At 40.0% G+C, this 17,375-nt stretch overlaps 1 protein-coding gene and 1 long non-coding RNA gene across 17 annotated transcripts in view; both read left to right on the forward strand.

Moving 5' to 3' along the window:
* The first annotated feature begins 1,000 nt into the window (after nucleotides 1-1,000).
* On the forward strand, nucleotides 1,001-7,052 carry LOC118979523 (uncharacterized). 3 transcript variants are annotated; one of them, XR_005064930.1, is made up of 6 exons: nucleotides 1,021-1,088; nucleotides 2,191-2,363; nucleotides 3,167-3,237; nucleotides 4,464-4,544; nucleotides 5,136-5,518; nucleotides 6,599-7,052. It is a non-coding gene; the product is annotated as an uncharacterized LOC118979523 (long non-coding RNA). The 3 variants fall into 3 exon arrangements; XR_005064931.1 differs by lacking the exon at nucleotides 2,191-2,363 and having other exon boundaries at nucleotides 1,001-1,088; XR_005064929.1 differs by lacking the exon at nucleotides 1,021-1,088 and having other exon boundaries at nucleotides 1,830-2,363.
* A 4,085-nt stretch (nucleotides 7,053-11,137) lies between these two features.
* The window catches only part of SEC31A (SEC31 homolog A, COPII component), a 97,650-nt gene continuing 91,412 nt past the window's right edge, over nucleotides 11,138-17,375 (forward strand). For 7 of the 14 annotated variants that reach the window (XM_037035648.1, XM_037035656.1, XM_037035657.1 and 4 more), the window contains exon 1: nucleotides 11,138-11,280. The gene's annotated coding sequence lies outside the window, so the exon portion shown is untranslated. The remainder of the gene's footprint in view (nucleotides 11,281-17,375) is intronic. The other 7 variants (XM_037035660.1, XM_037035649.1, XM_037035650.1 and 4 more) reach the window with 2 other exon arrangements.

The raw sequence follows: 17,375 nt of genomic DNA on the forward strand, positions 1-17,375 counted from the left end.
GAGTCTCTCCCACTTTCTCCCTTCCCTGCTCTCCAAAAAATAAACAAATAAAATCTTTATAAATCAATCAGTCAATCCAGGTCCTACCCTTTGCACGCCAAGCAAGCTCATTCTGCATGGACCATTTTCCCCAAATGTGACTTTTAAGAAAGCTATATAACCAAAAGCTCTATGAATTTCAGTCAAATAAAATATAAGCATATTATAATAGAAAGTAGATGTCAATAAATAATGCCTTGAGCTGAGTCTTTCTGACTGGAATTTGGACAGAGTAATAAAAGGGGGGAAAGAAACAATATTGCTTGGACATGTTGGAATCCTTCTTGCGAGTCTTGCGAGCAAGAGAAGGAAACGAAGAAGTTACAAACATTTCTGGTAAGCAGGAAATAAATAAGCTACTTAATATGCTAAGGAGCTCTTCCAAGACACAAAATAGAAATTATGCCCCAACTGGCCCCATTTTGTTTTTCTATGAAAACTGCAATTTCATACCGTAAACGTATGATAAGCATCGTCCTAAGATATCCCCACTCCTCAAAGCTTTCTATGATGCCCCATACCTTAAACAAAACCCTTCTCTCTTTCCTCCTAACACTGCTATTGACGAGTCCCCACTAGACCCTGAGCTTACCAAAACCCCAAGGACCTTACCTTATTTCCTTCTTAATTGCCGCATCGTTGCAAAGGGTCTTACAAGAAAACTGTCCCTTGAATTGAAACTCGACCTCTTCTCCTATTAGGCTCATTTATGCTCCTTTGGGGTCACATACCCACGCCCGACCATACCAACAGCTCCTACATTATCTCTGCATTAGGAAACCACCAAGTAAAACGCGACACACACACACACACACACACACACACATCCCACGTGTGTGTGTGTGTGTGTGTGTGTGTGTGTGTCGCGTTTTACTTGGTGGTTTCCTAATGCAGAGATAATGTAGGAGCTGTTGGTATGGTCGGGCGTGGGTATGTGACCCCAAAGGAGCATAAATGAGTCTAATAGGAGAAGAGGTCGAGTTTCAATTCAAGGGACAGTTTTCTTGTAAGACCCTTTGCAACGATGCGGCAATTAAGAAGGAAATAAGGTAAGGTCCTTGGGGTTTTGGTAAGCTCAGGGTCTAGTGGGGACTCGTCAATAGCAGTGTTAGGAGGAAAGAGAGAAGGGTTTTGTTTAAGGTATGGGGCATCATAGAAAGCTTTGAGGAGTGGGGATATCTTAGGACGATGCTTATCATACGTTTACGGTATGAAATTGCAGTTTTCATAGAAAAACAAAATGGGGCCAGTTGGGGCATAATTTCTATTTTGTGTCTTGGAAGAGCTCCTTAGCATATTAAGTAGCTTATTTATTTCCTGCTTACCAGAAATGTTTGTAACTTCTTCGTTTCCTTCTCTTGCTCGCAAGACTCGCAAGAAGGATTCCAACATGTCCAAGCAATATTGTTTCTTTCCCCCCTTTTATTACTCTGTCCAAATTCCAGTCAGAAAGACTCAGCTCAAGGCATTATTTATTGACATCTACTTTCTATTATAATATGCTTATATTTTATTTGACTGAAATTCATAGAGCTTTTGGTTATATAGCTTTCTTAAAAGTCACATTTGGGGAAAATGGTCCATGCAGAATGAGCTTGCTTGGCGTGCAAAGGGTAGGACCTGGATTGACTGATTGATTTATAAAGATTTTATTTGTTTATTTTTTGGAGAGCAGGGAAGGGAGAAAGTGGGAGAGACTCGTGTGTGTGAGAGAGACCCGAGTCAGTTGCCTCTCGCTTGCCCCCAGCTGGGGACCTGACGCACAACCCAGGCATGTGCCCTGAGAGGCAATGGAACCCTTTTTCTGTTCCCAGGGCAGCGCTCAATCCATTGAGTCAGGCCAGCCAGGGCCGAACCTGCTTTTCTTATGAGTCTATACCTAAGGGTGGAATTGGTGGGGAATATGCTAACTCCTCGTGTCCATTCTCTTGAGGAAAGCTAGCTGAACTGTTTTTCCAAAGTGGCTGCACCACTTTATATTGCCACTCACAGTGGATGAGAGTTTCATTTTCTCCACGGTCTTGTAGGTGTGAAGTAGGGAACTCGTTGTGGTGGTTGCCCTAATTTTAAGGACTCAGAGTTTCTAAGGAACCCGCTAGAAGATGGTCCTTGAGTGCAGAGACAATATCTAAGGTGAATTTGTCTTTTCAGTCCATGGTACGCAGATAGATACGTGTCATGTGTTCCTGAAAAAACCTCCTGTCCAACCAGTTATGCATTTGAAAGAAGCAGGGCTTGCGGGGAAACCCTGTGCAATTTGATAATCTTGAAAATAAGCAGTGATCAGCACGGAGTAGTCTTAATGCTGTCCTACCCCATCAAAGGTAACTTTAAATGGATACCACCATGGGGTGTAGGGGTATTAAAACTGGAAGGCTGGTGGGGCTAGATTTTACAGATGGAAGTGGAGCTGTGGGTGAAAGGGCTTCTGTTCAAATGGGTTCAGAAGTAGGTAACCTGCTGAGAACCTAGGTGGAGATGGGTGGGGTTGGGGAGGGTACCAGGAATGCAGGCACTGAGTTTTCAGTTTTCTAAAGGTAGAGTGAAAGTAAAGGTGCTGCCAGTTTGCCTCAGAGTACAGAGAAAAGAGGGCTTTTTTTCCTTTTCTGCTCAGTGGATTCCAGGTGTTGAGGTTCTCTTAGGAAAGATGAAACAGCGGCTGTCACATTATTCTGGAGTATTCTTTGTATTACTGCAGAACAGATTTACTCAAATGTAGACTGCTTAACCGAAAGTTACTAATCCAGGGGAAGCCACAAGGGGTCACTGCCATAGGTGTTGTTGGTGTACTTTCGGATAGAGAAGTTTGTATTTGGTTATAAATGGAGTTTTTTTTAGTTGAGTTGTATTTATTTATATTTGTTTATCACTTTTGTGTGCTTTTTGTTACTAGTTTTTATTGTTTTACTGATGACACTGAGGTTCTCATTTTGATCATTTGATTATAACTTTGCTTCCTCCAAGAACTTCATATCCAGTGATTAAACCTTTTCACTGCTGTTCACATAATGAACTGTTGTGATTACTGAACATGTTAATGAGGATATGTAAGCTATTTTAAAGATATTATTTGCAAAAGGCATTGATTGACTATTAAAGTAGTTTAAAATAAAACATCTCTTTTCAGGAATTACATTCTTAGAGATGTCAGAAAAGGCTTCCTGGGTCTTGGAAAATGACTCGAAATATTCAGAGGAGGTAGTGTATCTTTCTGTCTTAAATGTAGTAGGTATTTCTGGCACAATAACGATGAGCTGGAAATGAAGGATTGTCCAACTAAAAGAAAATGGTTTTATAAAGATGAAATCTATTTTCTTGTTCTGATATAATGAAGTATATTTCTAGTAACTGATTTACATTCTTGCTGAGTTTTCCATCCCTTTAGATCTCTCGGTTGTTGTGCGATTTTAAAATTTTTATTATTATTTTTTCTTCAGAAAGCCGTGGAGTGTTGAAATTGTTGTTGACCAAAGATTAAGGCAATTCTGAATTTTAGACCTTTTCAGCTAATTCATAAGTTGTACATTTTACTTTTTGGATATGGATTGGGGCCCTCTGTATTACTTATATAGCAATATGTAATAAATTATCCAAAACTTAGTAGTTTAAAATGACAAACACTTATGGTGGGGGGAGGGGGACATCTGCTTCCAAACTGTCTCACTTGCCATGTCTCAGTTTTTGTTTTTGTTTTTGTTTTTTTAATCCTCACTGGAGGATATGTTTATTGATTTGGGGGAGAGAGACAGAAATGACAGTGTGTTCCTCCCATATGGGGACTAAGCAGGCATTGAACCTGCAATCTGGGTATGTGCCCTGACCAAGAATGGAATAGGCGACCCTTTCTTTTGCAGAGGGTTCCCAACCAACTTGAACCACAGCAGTTAGGATCCTCTTGCTTTTTTCTTCTGAAAGTTTTAAAACTTCTGATCATTGGAAACCTTGTCTAGTAACAAAAGCATTACACATAAAGCAAGGCATAACCAGTTTGGAATATACTGAAGTATGATTAGCCTTTCCATCTCAGGTCTGATGGTGAGAGTGTGCCTGTAAGTTTCCATAACACAAGGTGTGCAAAGTAGATAGATGGCATATCTGAGATTATCTTTGTTGTGGGCTTTTTCTGATCAGTGAAATTGGGGCACTTATCTCTTCTACCTGAGAGAATTGAAATGTACAGAAATATGCATGTATTATGTATTTTTTAAAATGACTAAGCACTGAAAACATTATGACTAGAGCATAAGTTAAACATAAGAAAGCATAAATGTCCAGTGATTAAACTTGTTCCACTGCTGTTCACATTATGACTTGTTGTGATTAATGTATGTGGATGAGGACATACTGGAAAATGCAAAGTGTGAGGGTCATAATAGATATTAGTTTTTGTACATTGATTTACCTGTAAATTTGTTTTCACTTAGGAATAAAGTTGCAGGATATTTTTCTTAAGAAAATATCTGTATGCTTTATATGATCAAGAAATCAAAGATTTATTTAATAAGGTAAGAAGTTTGTAAATTAGTTTGGATAAAACATTTAAAAAACTGAGCAAAAATTGACATTTGAGCATAATTTTGATATTGTATTCAATTAGCATTTGTTTTCCTTCATTCAGCTTTCAAAAGTAAATATGATTTCAAAGATAGTATAATTTTCTGAACCAGTAGTTTAGGAACAGGCCATTGGTTGGGGGTGGGGGGGGGCAGACCTTTTAACAGTAGTCATATTTTCTTAAAAATAATGACATAATCTTTTCAGCCCCTGAAATTCTGAGAGATCAGATGTTCTGGGGTTTACATTTGCTGAACTACTAGACATTTTATAAGTATGCTTTGATGTGCCAGTGGGTGATCATCCTATGACTTGAGCTCTGTTCAAGTCATAGGCAGATGGTTGTAAGCTGGGAATCTCAAATCTAATACCATGTTAATTTGTCATTAGGCATGTTGTCTGAGGGGTTTCTCAAATACAAGAAATAAAAGGGGGGAAAATTGCATAAATACTCAGTGTTAGTTTAATTCATTCATTCATTCTCATCCCTCCTCCCCTTTCTCTGTGTCTCTCTTTTTCTCTTGCCCTTGGTCTTCATTTAGAGAGAGGAGAGAAACATTGTTATATGCATGGGAAATACATCAACTGGTTGCCACCCACACGCCCCCTAGTGGGGTCCTGGCCCACAACCCAGCCATACCTCTTGACCTGCAATTGAACCAGCAAGCTTTCAGTTTGTAGGCCTGTGCTCCACCCACCAAGCCACACCAGCCAGGGCAAGTTAATTTTCTTTTAAAGGTTGATGGAAACTTTATGGCCCTGAATGAAAAGATTTACCAAGTAAATGAATTCAGAAACAAAACGGATTGCTTTTTCAGCCTTTTTGGCTAAGATAAAGTGAAAGTCAAAACTAAAAGAACATTAATGGGATGGATGCTCCTCTTTTCCAGCAATAAACGTTGTACTGGTTGCTGTGGAACAAACTGTAAGTACACATAGTCTTGTGCTTTGTGATGGTTGTAAAGTTTTCTAATCTGGACAACAGTAGTTTTCTCAGACCTCAAGAGCATTAAAATGAGCAAAGGGGGCCTAAGTTGTCAAGAAAGATAGATTTTTAGATTGTCTACAAATCCTAATTGGAAGAATTGTGTCAACATCTTCTAGCTCCAAAGAGTAATTCAGAGTCTTGGAACTAGCATTCCTTTGACAACTAGAATTCTGTTGAGAAGCTCTAAGTTTTAAATGTAATCTAGGATTAGGCTTGGCTAGTAGTTACCTAAATTTAATTAAAGATTGACTGTGAACTAACACACGGTTTCCTTTTTAGATGCATGTAGTTCTTACTTTGCACCGTTCCAACATGCATTTCTCACAGCTAAGTAACACCAGCCCCCTGTGTGGTTGAAATTCAGTTACCAATTATTAACTGAATTGTTACATAAACTTCGCAGCTCGCTCTTTATTCCATTAACCATTGTGCAAATAAAAGATGTGCATGATGATCAGCATCCAGTTGCATCACTTCTTTCAAAGTTTGTTGGTGGTGGGTCAATTCCAACACAGCTAGTAAAGAATAGTTGTGTTGCTTTCTTGTCTTCCTGTGATAAACCTGTATGACATTTTATAAAAGTGGATAATCAAAAGAGGGAATTGGTCCAGAAAGTGGACAGCAGTAAGGAAGCAAAAAGTGATAACACTGGCAGTGAAATTGAATGTGGTTAGATTTGGAAATGGTGATAGCAAAGCAGAGAGAAGGTGAGAAGACCTAGGCCTATGGAAAGCTCCAGTAGAAACCATATTTTAAAAGCCCGATGAATGTAAAAACTAAGGTAAAATTGCTGCAACCTCTTTTAGTTTATGTTGCAGTGGGTAGAAAAAGCTGCTTATGTTTCAATTGGAGAATTTTCTTCTACTTTCGGTCGAGGAGTGTAATGAGAAACAAATCCCAGTCAGTTTCACTAGCATTCAGGCCAAGGTATCTTAGTGCTGCACCGAAGGGGAAGGTAATTACAAGGAGACAACAAGAACATTCTATTTCTAATAAAGGCTGGTTGTATTGTTTCAGAATCCTCCATGAATTGATTAACCTTAAACCATCTGGTGAAACTGGAAGCTCAGGTTAAGGATGCTACTGTGAAATTTGCACCCAGACTCCAAAAGTTACAGACAGTGTTGACTCCTCACAGTCAGAGAAGACAACTGTGCAAAAAACTGCAGGATGTGGATGGATTGTACATGGAGTTCTAAAAGTAGTAGACGACTCTGGAAAATTGACACTGCCTCCATTGAAGAAGTAGTGCTGGGTATGCAGCCAGAAGAACTAAGTGAGGAAAAGGGGTTGTGGCATGAAGGATGAATGCGTCTCGGAGGAAGCGATACAGATAAGAAACTTCACTAAAGGAATTCTGCGATTTTTCTGCCATTGAAAGCACAAATAAAACTTCAGAAGCTTGTCCAAACCTGCCATGGCATAGAAAAGAAGCTCATAAAGAAAATAAAACACTATAATTCTGAATGTTTAATGTTTTAAATATTGTAGATTAAGATTGCTTTCCACAACTTTGACTTGGGAGTCTTTATATTTCACCGAATATAAATACATCAAGTCTACAAATGGGTATATTTGAGCCTTACCAGAACCAATTATAGTTGACATTTTTCACATTGCCCTTTTAGCCTACTATATCAAGCTTTGAAATAATTTATAATACTTGCATGTCTCGTTTTTTTACTTAAGGTGTTAATCCAATCGTAGGCTGAATCCTAATAGAACAGGGTTCGGCAAACTTCCTATAATGGGCCATACAGTAAGTACTTTAGGTTTTGTGAGTCTCTTGCAGCTACCCTACTTTGTCCTGATTGCCCAGAAGCGGTCATAGGCCATGGAGCATGGCTGTGTTCTCTTAACCTTAAGGAATATTTCCAACAAAGTGAGTTGATTCTGGGACAACAAAGTTCAGTTTGAGACATTTGGTCTAGTGGTGAACCAAGTGCAAATCCAGAGAACAAAGGTGAAGAACAAGCAGGGTAGGGTGGGTATTTTGGAGGGATTATTGTAACCAGTTGATTGGAGCAAACAGTTTGCGGTGTACTGAGTTTGGCTGGTTGTTGGGGAAAGACCTAGTACTTCCCGCCAGAGTAGCAGAGTAAGACATCTTCCTGTTGAAGGTGGAAAGTGCCTCTTCCTGTTGGGGGAGATAGACCAGTGTAGGGAGTAAGCTCCCCCTATAGGCCCTCAAGTACACCTGATAGGAGTGTGTAGTTGAGGGAGGGCCTTATTAAAGAGGTACTTAAAACTTTATGTGCACTGACATTTGAATTTCATATCATTTTCTCATCATGAAATAGTTTTCTTTTTGCCCAGAGGAATTTTTGTGTTTACAATACTCCTAGCTTATAGGGCCTTACAAAAGTGGGTGGGGATGGGAGATTTGTAGTTGGACATATGTAAGAGGAGCACGTAGTTGGACCATGTGGTTATTTTTGAAGTGTAAAGCCATCTGCTTTAATAGGATGACTGATAGAAGGAAAGATTACTTTTTAAAACTGTAGGATCCAGCTATCTTGCTAATTCTGTTGTCAGAAAGAGTGACTTTAATACAAAAGAGTTACAAATTGCGAACACAGGAATCATACTTCTAAGAACTAACATTTCTAGCGTGGTGACTGAGCCAGTCACTTCGAGCACTTTGGGATCACCTCAGTCAGTCCACAAACATACTATCCCTACTCTGCAAACCTCAGGAGATTCCATTCACTCAAGTGCCAAGGGCTGGAGAATGGGTGCAGTAGGCATCCTAAGTGCAGGTCATGGTGGTTCTCACCCATGTGACCTGTCCCAGTATACAGACCTACACTGAACCAAGGGGTGGTGGAATGACCCAGTGGTTGCCACGTGTGGGCTCTGGAGCCACACAGCTCCTCTGTTTCTATCCCAATTTGCCTTCAGCTCCTTAGAGCTGTGCTCATTTGCTCACCTGTACAATCACAACAGTAATAACCAGCAACTTGACAGATGTTTTTTCTATGCATTGGACAAAGTTCCAAATCTTCCTGAAGGAACCCATTTAATGGGGATGCCAGAGTCTGCCTCCTTTACATGGAAGTATCTGTATAGTGTTCAAAGCCCTGCCTGGTGTAGACTAATACCTCTATAAATGGTAGCTTTAATGGAGAAGCCAGTCTGTGGCTCTGCCAATGCTTGGGTCCCTCATCTTGGCTCACTGCTAGGTTTTAATAACATTAGCGCATGGAAGGCACTTGGTCAACCTCAGTGGTGGTAGCCAAAGTTCAGACGGTGCAGACATCCTCGGTCCCCCAGAAAAGAGCAGCTGGATCATGAGGAACTGCAGAAGTGCGTGCTGCTCAGCTCCATAATACCAGGCACACAGTGCAGCTAACACTTCTCATGTTTGCCCTGGAGGGCCTGGGCTGGTCTCCCATGAGGTCTGCCACCAGGTTCAGCCTCCAGTCCCTGGGCTTCCTTCCTCTTGCTGTTCCAGGCTCTCAGCAACTGCCTCAGTCATTCATCCAGGTTACCTGGATACTTCACCTTGAAGGCATTGATCTTCGTCTCAGTCACTTCAAGTTGAGGAGTCAGCCTTCTCCAGCCCTTCCTTGGGTGATCACAGATTATATAGGATGTTGAATGCAGCACTCAGTGTTGCTCTTCCTGCATGACTTGGCTGGCTATGTTGGCTTCAAGGTCACCTAGGAACCACAGAGAGGTCTTGGCTTCACAGGGAGGCCAGCATGTGGTGTGCGCTCAGGATCCATCTCACCCAGTGAGGAGAGGTTGAAGCTGCTCTGTCTGCACTCTTCCTATTGCCCTTGGGGTCGTAGTGCAGGAACTTGAGCTTAGCCAGTTCACTGACTGAGCAGGCAACCTTTTGTTCTGCAGAAGTTCACCCAACCAACCAAGCCACCCTGGTCGGAGCCTGGTTAACATACCTGTATAATGAGCCTTATCCAGCCCTGGCCCATGTGCATTGGTTGGAGCAATGTCCCTTAAGTCGATTCTGTCCCTGGCAACTCTCCCCATGGATATTTCTCTCCATGTCTCCCTTCTCCTCTCCCTAAACTCAATAAGTGTATCCTTGGCTAAGGACTTTAAAAACAAATAAGTGGGGGTTGCGCTGGGGTGGGGAGAGAAGGTAGGAAACTACTTGAACAATAAAAACAACTAAATAAGCCTTAACCACCTTCAAGAAAGCAGGTAATGCTAACTATCCTCTAATCCACTACCACCCACCCCCTCCTTATTTTTTTTTCTTCTGCTTATTTTCTTCCGTTTCCTCTTTAATTTGAAATACATGTTTAAAAAGTTGCCATACTTTTAAAGTTGCCATGCTTTTAAACTCTCTGGAGCATTTGCGATCTTGCTCCCGGGCATAAGTCATCAGTTTAGCTCAAATGAACTCATAAAAATTCTCTACGTATTTGGGCATTTTACTCTCAGTGTACAAGAAAGAGAAACATTCCTTCCAATGAAGGCACTTAGGGCTTTAGGAAAGAGACCGTTGACTGGTCCCTAGTAAAAAGAGAACTCGTCTAGAAGTTGCGAGGACTTGTTGAACGTAGGTTCTGGTAGTTTAGCAAGTTATTTTCATCTGGTTGTACTTTCTTCAGTGGAATTAATTTTCCTCTAATCTAGGAACAACATCCAGGAAATACAGTAATTAGATGCCAGACTGTCATTAAACCATTTAATATAGTTTCAGTAACTGGGGGCAAATGCTAACAGAGCTCAAATTGTACCATAGGATATTAATGAAACACCTTACCGACAATCCCTCTTCGGAGTAACAAATCAAGTCTGGCCACGACAGCCCTTGGGTGTGGCCAGATCGTATGGATTTAATGTTCCCAAAACACAATGTTGCAGAACCAACTAAGTTTTAACAACTTGATCACAAGTTACTGTCCCTGCAGTTAAGGCCCTTGTAGCCGGATTTTCACGCGGGTTGTGTGGTGTGGGCAGTGTTACCGGGGCCGTTCACTTGTCAGAACTAGTGCTACGTGGCGTTTCAGCGAGCTCCAGCGGCCTACGGCCGCACATCTAAATTCAGTAGGAATTTTCCTTTTCGCACAGTCCAGGCCACCGCATCGAAGCCGTGCCTACTCGCTATCAGTACCGATCCCTAGCATCACAAACGCGCGCGAAACGCCAAAGAAAGTGCCCCAGACGCTGCAACACGTTCCGCTGTCGCTCGCTGCGGCTCCCGGNACAAGTTACTGTCCCTGCAGTTAAGGCCCTTGTAGCCGGATTTTCACGCGGGTTGTGTGGTGTGGGCAGCGTTACCGGGGCCGTTCACTTGTCAGAACTAGTGCTACGTGGCGTTTCAGCGAGCTCCAGCGGCCTTCGGCCGCACATCTAAATTCAGTAGGAATTTTCTTTTTCGCACAGTCCAGGCCACCGCATCGAAGCCGTGCCTACTCGCTATCAGTACCGATCCCTAGCATCACAAACGCGCGCGAAACGCCAAAGAAAGTGCCCCAGACGCTGCAACACGTTCCGCTGTCGCTCGCTGCGGCTCCCGGAAGTGCCGTGGCGAGTCCCGCGATGAAATGAGCGGGGCGGGGCATCACTCCCGGAAGCTCGTTGGCCGATTGGGCGGGGTTGCGGCTGCCACGTTTAAGCGGAACGTGGCGGTGTCCGTGACCCGGTAGGAGGCGCGGTGCCGAATGTTGTGGATTCTGACTGGAGCCGTGCTAACGCAGGAACCGGTCACCTAGAGTCCCTGCCAGGTATGTCTACTCTTTTCGCTCCTTACCTCTTCGCCATCCCTTGGGCCTGAGGTTTAGTATGGGCCAAAGCAGTGACCACAGCCCCGTCTCCACTGGTGCAGACCAGCCTGCGGCCCGGTCTCCAGTGGCGGCGCTCCCCTGGTCTCGGTTTCGGGCCCAGAGAGACAACGCCTGGCCTCACGGCTGTTTAACGACCGTGCCGGTTCACACCGCCGCCGTTTTCACTGCTGAGCAGGAGTTCCGCCGAGGCATGCGACATGGTGTCCTACCAACGCGGGTAACTGGCGTCTGAGGTTAGGAGACCTTCAACCCCTTGTGCACAAAGAGGTGCGGTCCCCAAGGGCGAGGGAAGGAAGCAAACCTCAGGATTCCTTTGGTTTGGTTAGAATTTTTTGTTTGTTTTTTAACTGTTGTCAGATGGAAAGGTTGGCAGGCTTTAACTGAAGACTGCTGTCGTTCAGCTAGTATTGGGTTTATTCTCTGGACAGTGGTCAACAATCTCAGCCTATACCTCGAGAAAGTTTCATGAATGCTGTAAGTTTTTGCCAATAAATCATAAGATGTTAAATTACGGGACAGATGAAAAATAAATCAAAGTATTGCCTGGGCTTGTGGATATTATAAACTTTCCTGTTTGCTCACGGAACTAATTTTCCGTAGGTCTTTGAGTGAGGTCTGTGGTAAAAAATTATTTTTCTAAACTGCCTTATGTAACAAAGTGTAGAAAACTGAACTGTGATTGTCTCTGTTGGCAACTGTAACTGTTTTTAATTTATAATTAGAGACTCCTCCTTGTATTATACTATACAACATTTTCTGTACATACCAACTGTTCCAGAGTTGGCTAAAAAAGTTCACTGCTCTGATTAGTGATGCTCCTGTGCTCCTTATTTCTCATTGTCCCTTAATTACAGCTCTGGGAAAGGCTTGTAGGTTGTAAGAACTTACATGAGATTTGAAATAGATTTGCAATTATACTGCTAAATTTCATACAAGTAGGGTCTTTTCTGAAACTAATAACATAAGAATAGAAAGAAGTTTGTAAACTGTAAAGAGCAGTGATTGTTCAGCTTTTGGGATTCTGCTCTCTTTTGAGAATCTGATGAAGATACTGGGTCGTTGTCCCAGAAAAATGCACACACATGTAGAATTTTCTATATAATTTCATGAGGTTTGCCAATCCCAAGTTAAAAACTCTTGTGAGGTGATATTATTAAATTGTTTTTTCCATTGTTTTTAGAAATGTTGTCATTCTTGAATAGCTTAATTTCAGCTCAGAAAGTTTATATTTATTGGACTCCAGATAAGTATGACACTTTCTAGTTTAGTGATCAATTGCTTCTTTGGTTTTGATTCAGATGAGCCTAGAACATTGATCAAACCAAATAAGTTCTGTGGAACAAATGTGCCCATCATAATGAGATGTTTTGCCCACACAAAATGGTTATTTTTACTAAAGGCAATGTGAGCAAGGGACGGTATTTCTGGTTCAGGAGTCAACGTTTCCAATTCTATTACCATCTGCACTTTTTGCTTTCTGACATGTAGGTTCTCTCTCTGTGTCGCATTGTAAGGTTTTGTTTTTTTTTTGAGAATAGTACTGTTTTGTTTTAATATTGTTTCACAGAATTATCATTTAGAAAATGAGCAGAGCCCTGCTGAGTAGCTCAGTTGGTTAGAGCATTATCTTGAACCCACCAAGGTTGTGGGTTCAATCCCGAGGACATACAAAAGAATCAAGCAATGACTGAAAAAACAAGTCGAACAACAAATTGATGTTTCTCTCTCGCTCTAAAATTTTTTTAAAAATAAGAAAAAAATGAGCAGAAAGAAAAAAGTTTCCATTTAATTGCATGCAATTATTGTGGAATGTTGTATGAAAATAATAAGAGTTCTAGTCTGGAACATAAATTTTCTTCAGTAGATGTACTCATGAACATTCACTGGGATAAACATTTTATTTTGTTTTTAATCCTCACTGGAGGATTTTTTTGTTGGTATTTGTTGGTGAGAGAGAGAGAGGGAGAGAGAGAGAGAGAGAGAGATCGATCAATGTGAGAAGAGAAGGGTGGATTGGTTGCCTCCCACATGCACCCAACCAGGAACAAAAACCTTAACCTAGGATTATACCCTGACCAGGAATCAGACCCGCAACCTTTTGATGTAGATATGGTGCTCCAGCCAAGTGGGCCACCCAGCCAGGGCGAGATTTTTTACTTATTAAAGATTTTATTTATATATTTTTAGACAGAGAGGAAGGAAGGGAGGAAGAGAGAGAGAAACATCGATGTGTGGTTGCCTCTCTTGAGCCCTGTACTGGGGAACCTGGCCCACAACCCAGGCAGGTGCCAAGACTGGGAATCAAACCAGCAACACTGTGGTTGGCAGGCCAGTACTCAATCCTGAGCCACACAGGATTGACGTTTTAAATTGTTACTCTGTAATAACTCACAACTAAGAGCATTTATTTACTACCTGCTGCACACTCTTCTCAGCATTCTGTGTAATACTTCATTTAATTTTCTCTACAACCCTATGGAATCAATAGTTGTGTTACACTTATTTTATCAAGTGGGTAGGCAAGACACACATAAGTAAGGTTGCATGCCTGAAGTCAGATGTAAGACATGGTGGAGCTGGGATTTAAACTGAGAGTATTGGCTCCCGGCCCCATACTCTTAACTGCCGTGCTACATGTAATATCTTGTAGGTGGCCTCTGTGAACAAGCCGCTCTCCTCACAACTTTCTTTTGATATTGTCAGAATGATTGTGTTCCATGTAAAATAGTGTTGAATGAGAAGTCTACATAATGTGGATTCTAATCACATATTATTGAAAAAAATTACACAAAGCTGTTAAAGCACCTCTCACTTGGAAAGTACACATGGTTTAATTTAAACCTTTATGTTTTAACAGTGAATGATCATTTCATACAGAGGAAAATATAGCTTCATCCAGGTGAAGCTATATTTCAATAGCATTCTTAGTTTTGAGAATATTATACTACATAGATTATGGTACTCTTGTTTAATTAGATTCAGGCCACAATGTATTTGTAGCTAATTTTTGTAGTATAATGATTATTTACTTATTTATTTTTCAGAAAGCATTGAAGCCTTCTGTTCAGTAGAGGTTGATCAGTGGAACTGCTTCTGGTGGCACATAGAGTACTAAGACAGAAAATAGACTTTTATAAATGCTTTGAATCCTCACTTATTCATATTATAATCTTGCAAATTTATCTTTCGCTTTCAATACGTGTTACACATTAACTAAATGTTCATGAATTAAGTATCCCTTGCACCTTTGCTCTTTAGAGATACTGTAATTCTATTCAGTTAGGTTTTTAGAATTTTTATTTATTGATTTTAGAGAGAAAGGAGCAGGAAGGGAGACAGACATCAAGATGTCCACTTGTTCCACCTATTCATGCACTCATTGGTTGATTCTTGTGTGTGCTGTAACTGGGTATTGAACCTACAACCTTGTCATATTGGGACAGTGCTCTGACCAACTGAGCTACCTGGCCAGGACTTCAGTTGGGTTTTTAAAATATATATAGCTATTTTGTTTTCACTTTGGTAAATTACTCTAAAGGCAGTTTTTAAAACCTTTTCTCCTAATAATGCTTGACTCTATTTTTCAAATGAGGAAAGGTCTTTTAAATAACCAAGAATTTAAAAATTAAATGTTTTATCTGAAATTGGCCTTTCTAGCTCATCAGTCTATTTGCATTTCCCTAAATATAAACATTCAGAAGAAGAAAAATTTCTCTGGACCTACCCCTTCGTGCTGAGTAATTTGATACCAAAAAGGGTAAAAACTATAACACTCATTGAAAAAATAAGTTATTTGTGTATTTAATGTAACAAGATGACATATAAAACTCTTGGTAAAAAGACAGTGGGAAAACATGTCAAGAATATGTACTAATAATATAGTGTTATAAAGTTTTGTTAAGATAGAATAAGACACTTATAAAATGCTTAAGAGTGTGATACAGACAAATACAAAGTTAAGAGGTTGTTTAGATCGGTATGGATTGGATGATTAGGGCAGTTTTCATGAAGGTGCTGGAACTTAAACTTGACAGTTGGCTGAAAGGAAGAAGATGGCACTTCATAAAAGGAAAATACGCTTCTTTTTCACTTCTTAGAATATATTTTTTTTTACATAATGATATTAGGAAACAACATGCATAGTATTCCTGGTTAACGTCATGATAGTAATAATTTCAAAAAGTGGTTAGCACATTAAAACACTTATTAATTTATGTTGAAGGCACTGTGTTTGGCCCTGGATATATTATTTTTAAACCTCACAACATCCCATGTGGTAGTCACTCTTATCCCAATCTTACAAATGTGAAAACTGGAACTCTGAGACGTTTCAATGCTGTGTCCAAGGTATCATAAGTAGCAGAGCCAATATTCAAATCAAAGATTGAGTTTACAGGCCTTGGCTTTTAAGCACAAGTAATTCAACCTCCTAATCCATTTTTGCCTAACCCAGCACACTTTCAAAAATATATTTTCTTCTTTTAATTTTGTCATGTGTCATACATGCTTTGCCATTAACCATTTCTTCTAAATGTTAATATTTCATCTGTGATTAAAATTGAATATCTGAACTTGTTGAAGCAACAGGTAAGGGCTTGGACTCTGGAGCTGAACTTCTGAGTTTAAATTTTGGCTCTGCCTCTTGCTAGCATGTACAGATTATTTGATCTCTCTATGCCTTAATTTATCATCTGTAAAATGTTCTTGAAGTATATAAACATTTAGAACCTATAAGACACAGGGCATATTATTAATCTAAGGTCGTCTTGAGGAAACTAGTAGAGGATGAACTTCATCCGCTAGAGATGAGTGAGAAACTTGGCAGTAGTACTGTTGGAGATTATGGAGTATGTTTAACCAAAGACTTAAGACTAACGAGTGGGAATAAGGGGAAAAAAGTCTGTGTTAAATATTTGATAGTGTAGGAATTGGTTATATAATTTTAAACCATTAAGGGAACTGGCTGTGACTGATGTGGATCAGTGGGCTGGGCATTGTCCCGCAAATCTAAAGGTTTGATTCTCAGCCAAGGTGCTTACCTAGACTGCAAGCCAGGTCCCCCATTGGAGCTGTGCGAGGGGCAACCAATGGATTATTCTTTCACACATTGAAGTTTCTTTCCCTCTTTTTTTCCCTTTCTTCCCCTTTCTCTAAAAATAAATAAAATCTTTTATTCTTTTTTACTTTTATTTTTCATTACCATTTAACTCCCTTATACTCCCCTATAAATAAATTCTTTAAAAATTATTAAGAGAACAGGAAAGTAGGAAGAGAACTGGAGGTAGAATAGATTTGTGGATCGCCTCATCTGTAATGGCCAGAAGTCAAAGGACATCATTTAAAGCTGACAAATCAGTTAGTAGAAGTATAAGTGTATTTAACAGTACAAAGGTGAACACTGAGAAGGATAATACTATTGACTGTAACTGTGTAGTGCAAGAGGGACAGTAATTTTATATAAGCTAATTTCTTTTGTGCTCATAGTTACTTTTAGACAATTAATGGTATTAAATAAAAATATTTAAAATCATAGTTATAAAGATAAAACCAGAACTACATGTTAGAACAAAGGTAAACCTTCCTAATTGTTAGGAAAATTATAAATGCACACAAAAAATAGACAAGTGAAAGAATTTTTAAATTATAAAACCAAACAGCAAAATGAGACAGAACTAAGAACGACCTTATCTGTCATACCAATAAATTTTAAATGACCTTGTTAGTTGATCTATTGGAAAGATTTTCCAATTGAATCACTAAGCAAAGGTCTTTTTCTGTGTTCACTAAGCAAAATTTAATTTCTTTTTTTAAAATTTAAGACAGCCAGTGAAAACACAGTGGTTCAAAAGTTGAAAAGGACAAAATATACTCGTAAAGGCAAATAAAAAGGAAACTAAGGTACTGATCTAAATAGTCACCTTAATATAATATGATCTTAATTCAGGCCCAAAGGCATTATTTAAAACTAAGACTACTTTATGAAGCTAAAATGTTATTTGACAGTGAGTATTTAACATTATGAATATCTGTCTATC

The sequence above is a fragment of the Sturnira hondurensis genome, unplaced genomic scaffold (genome assembly GCF_014824575.4).
Source record: "Sturnira hondurensis isolate 20B ecotype Veracruz unplaced genomic scaffold, ASM1482457v3 Scaffold0022542, whole genome shotgun sequence".
Lineage (NCBI taxonomy): Eukaryota > Metazoa > Chordata > Mammalia > Chiroptera > Phyllostomidae > Sturnira > Sturnira hondurensis.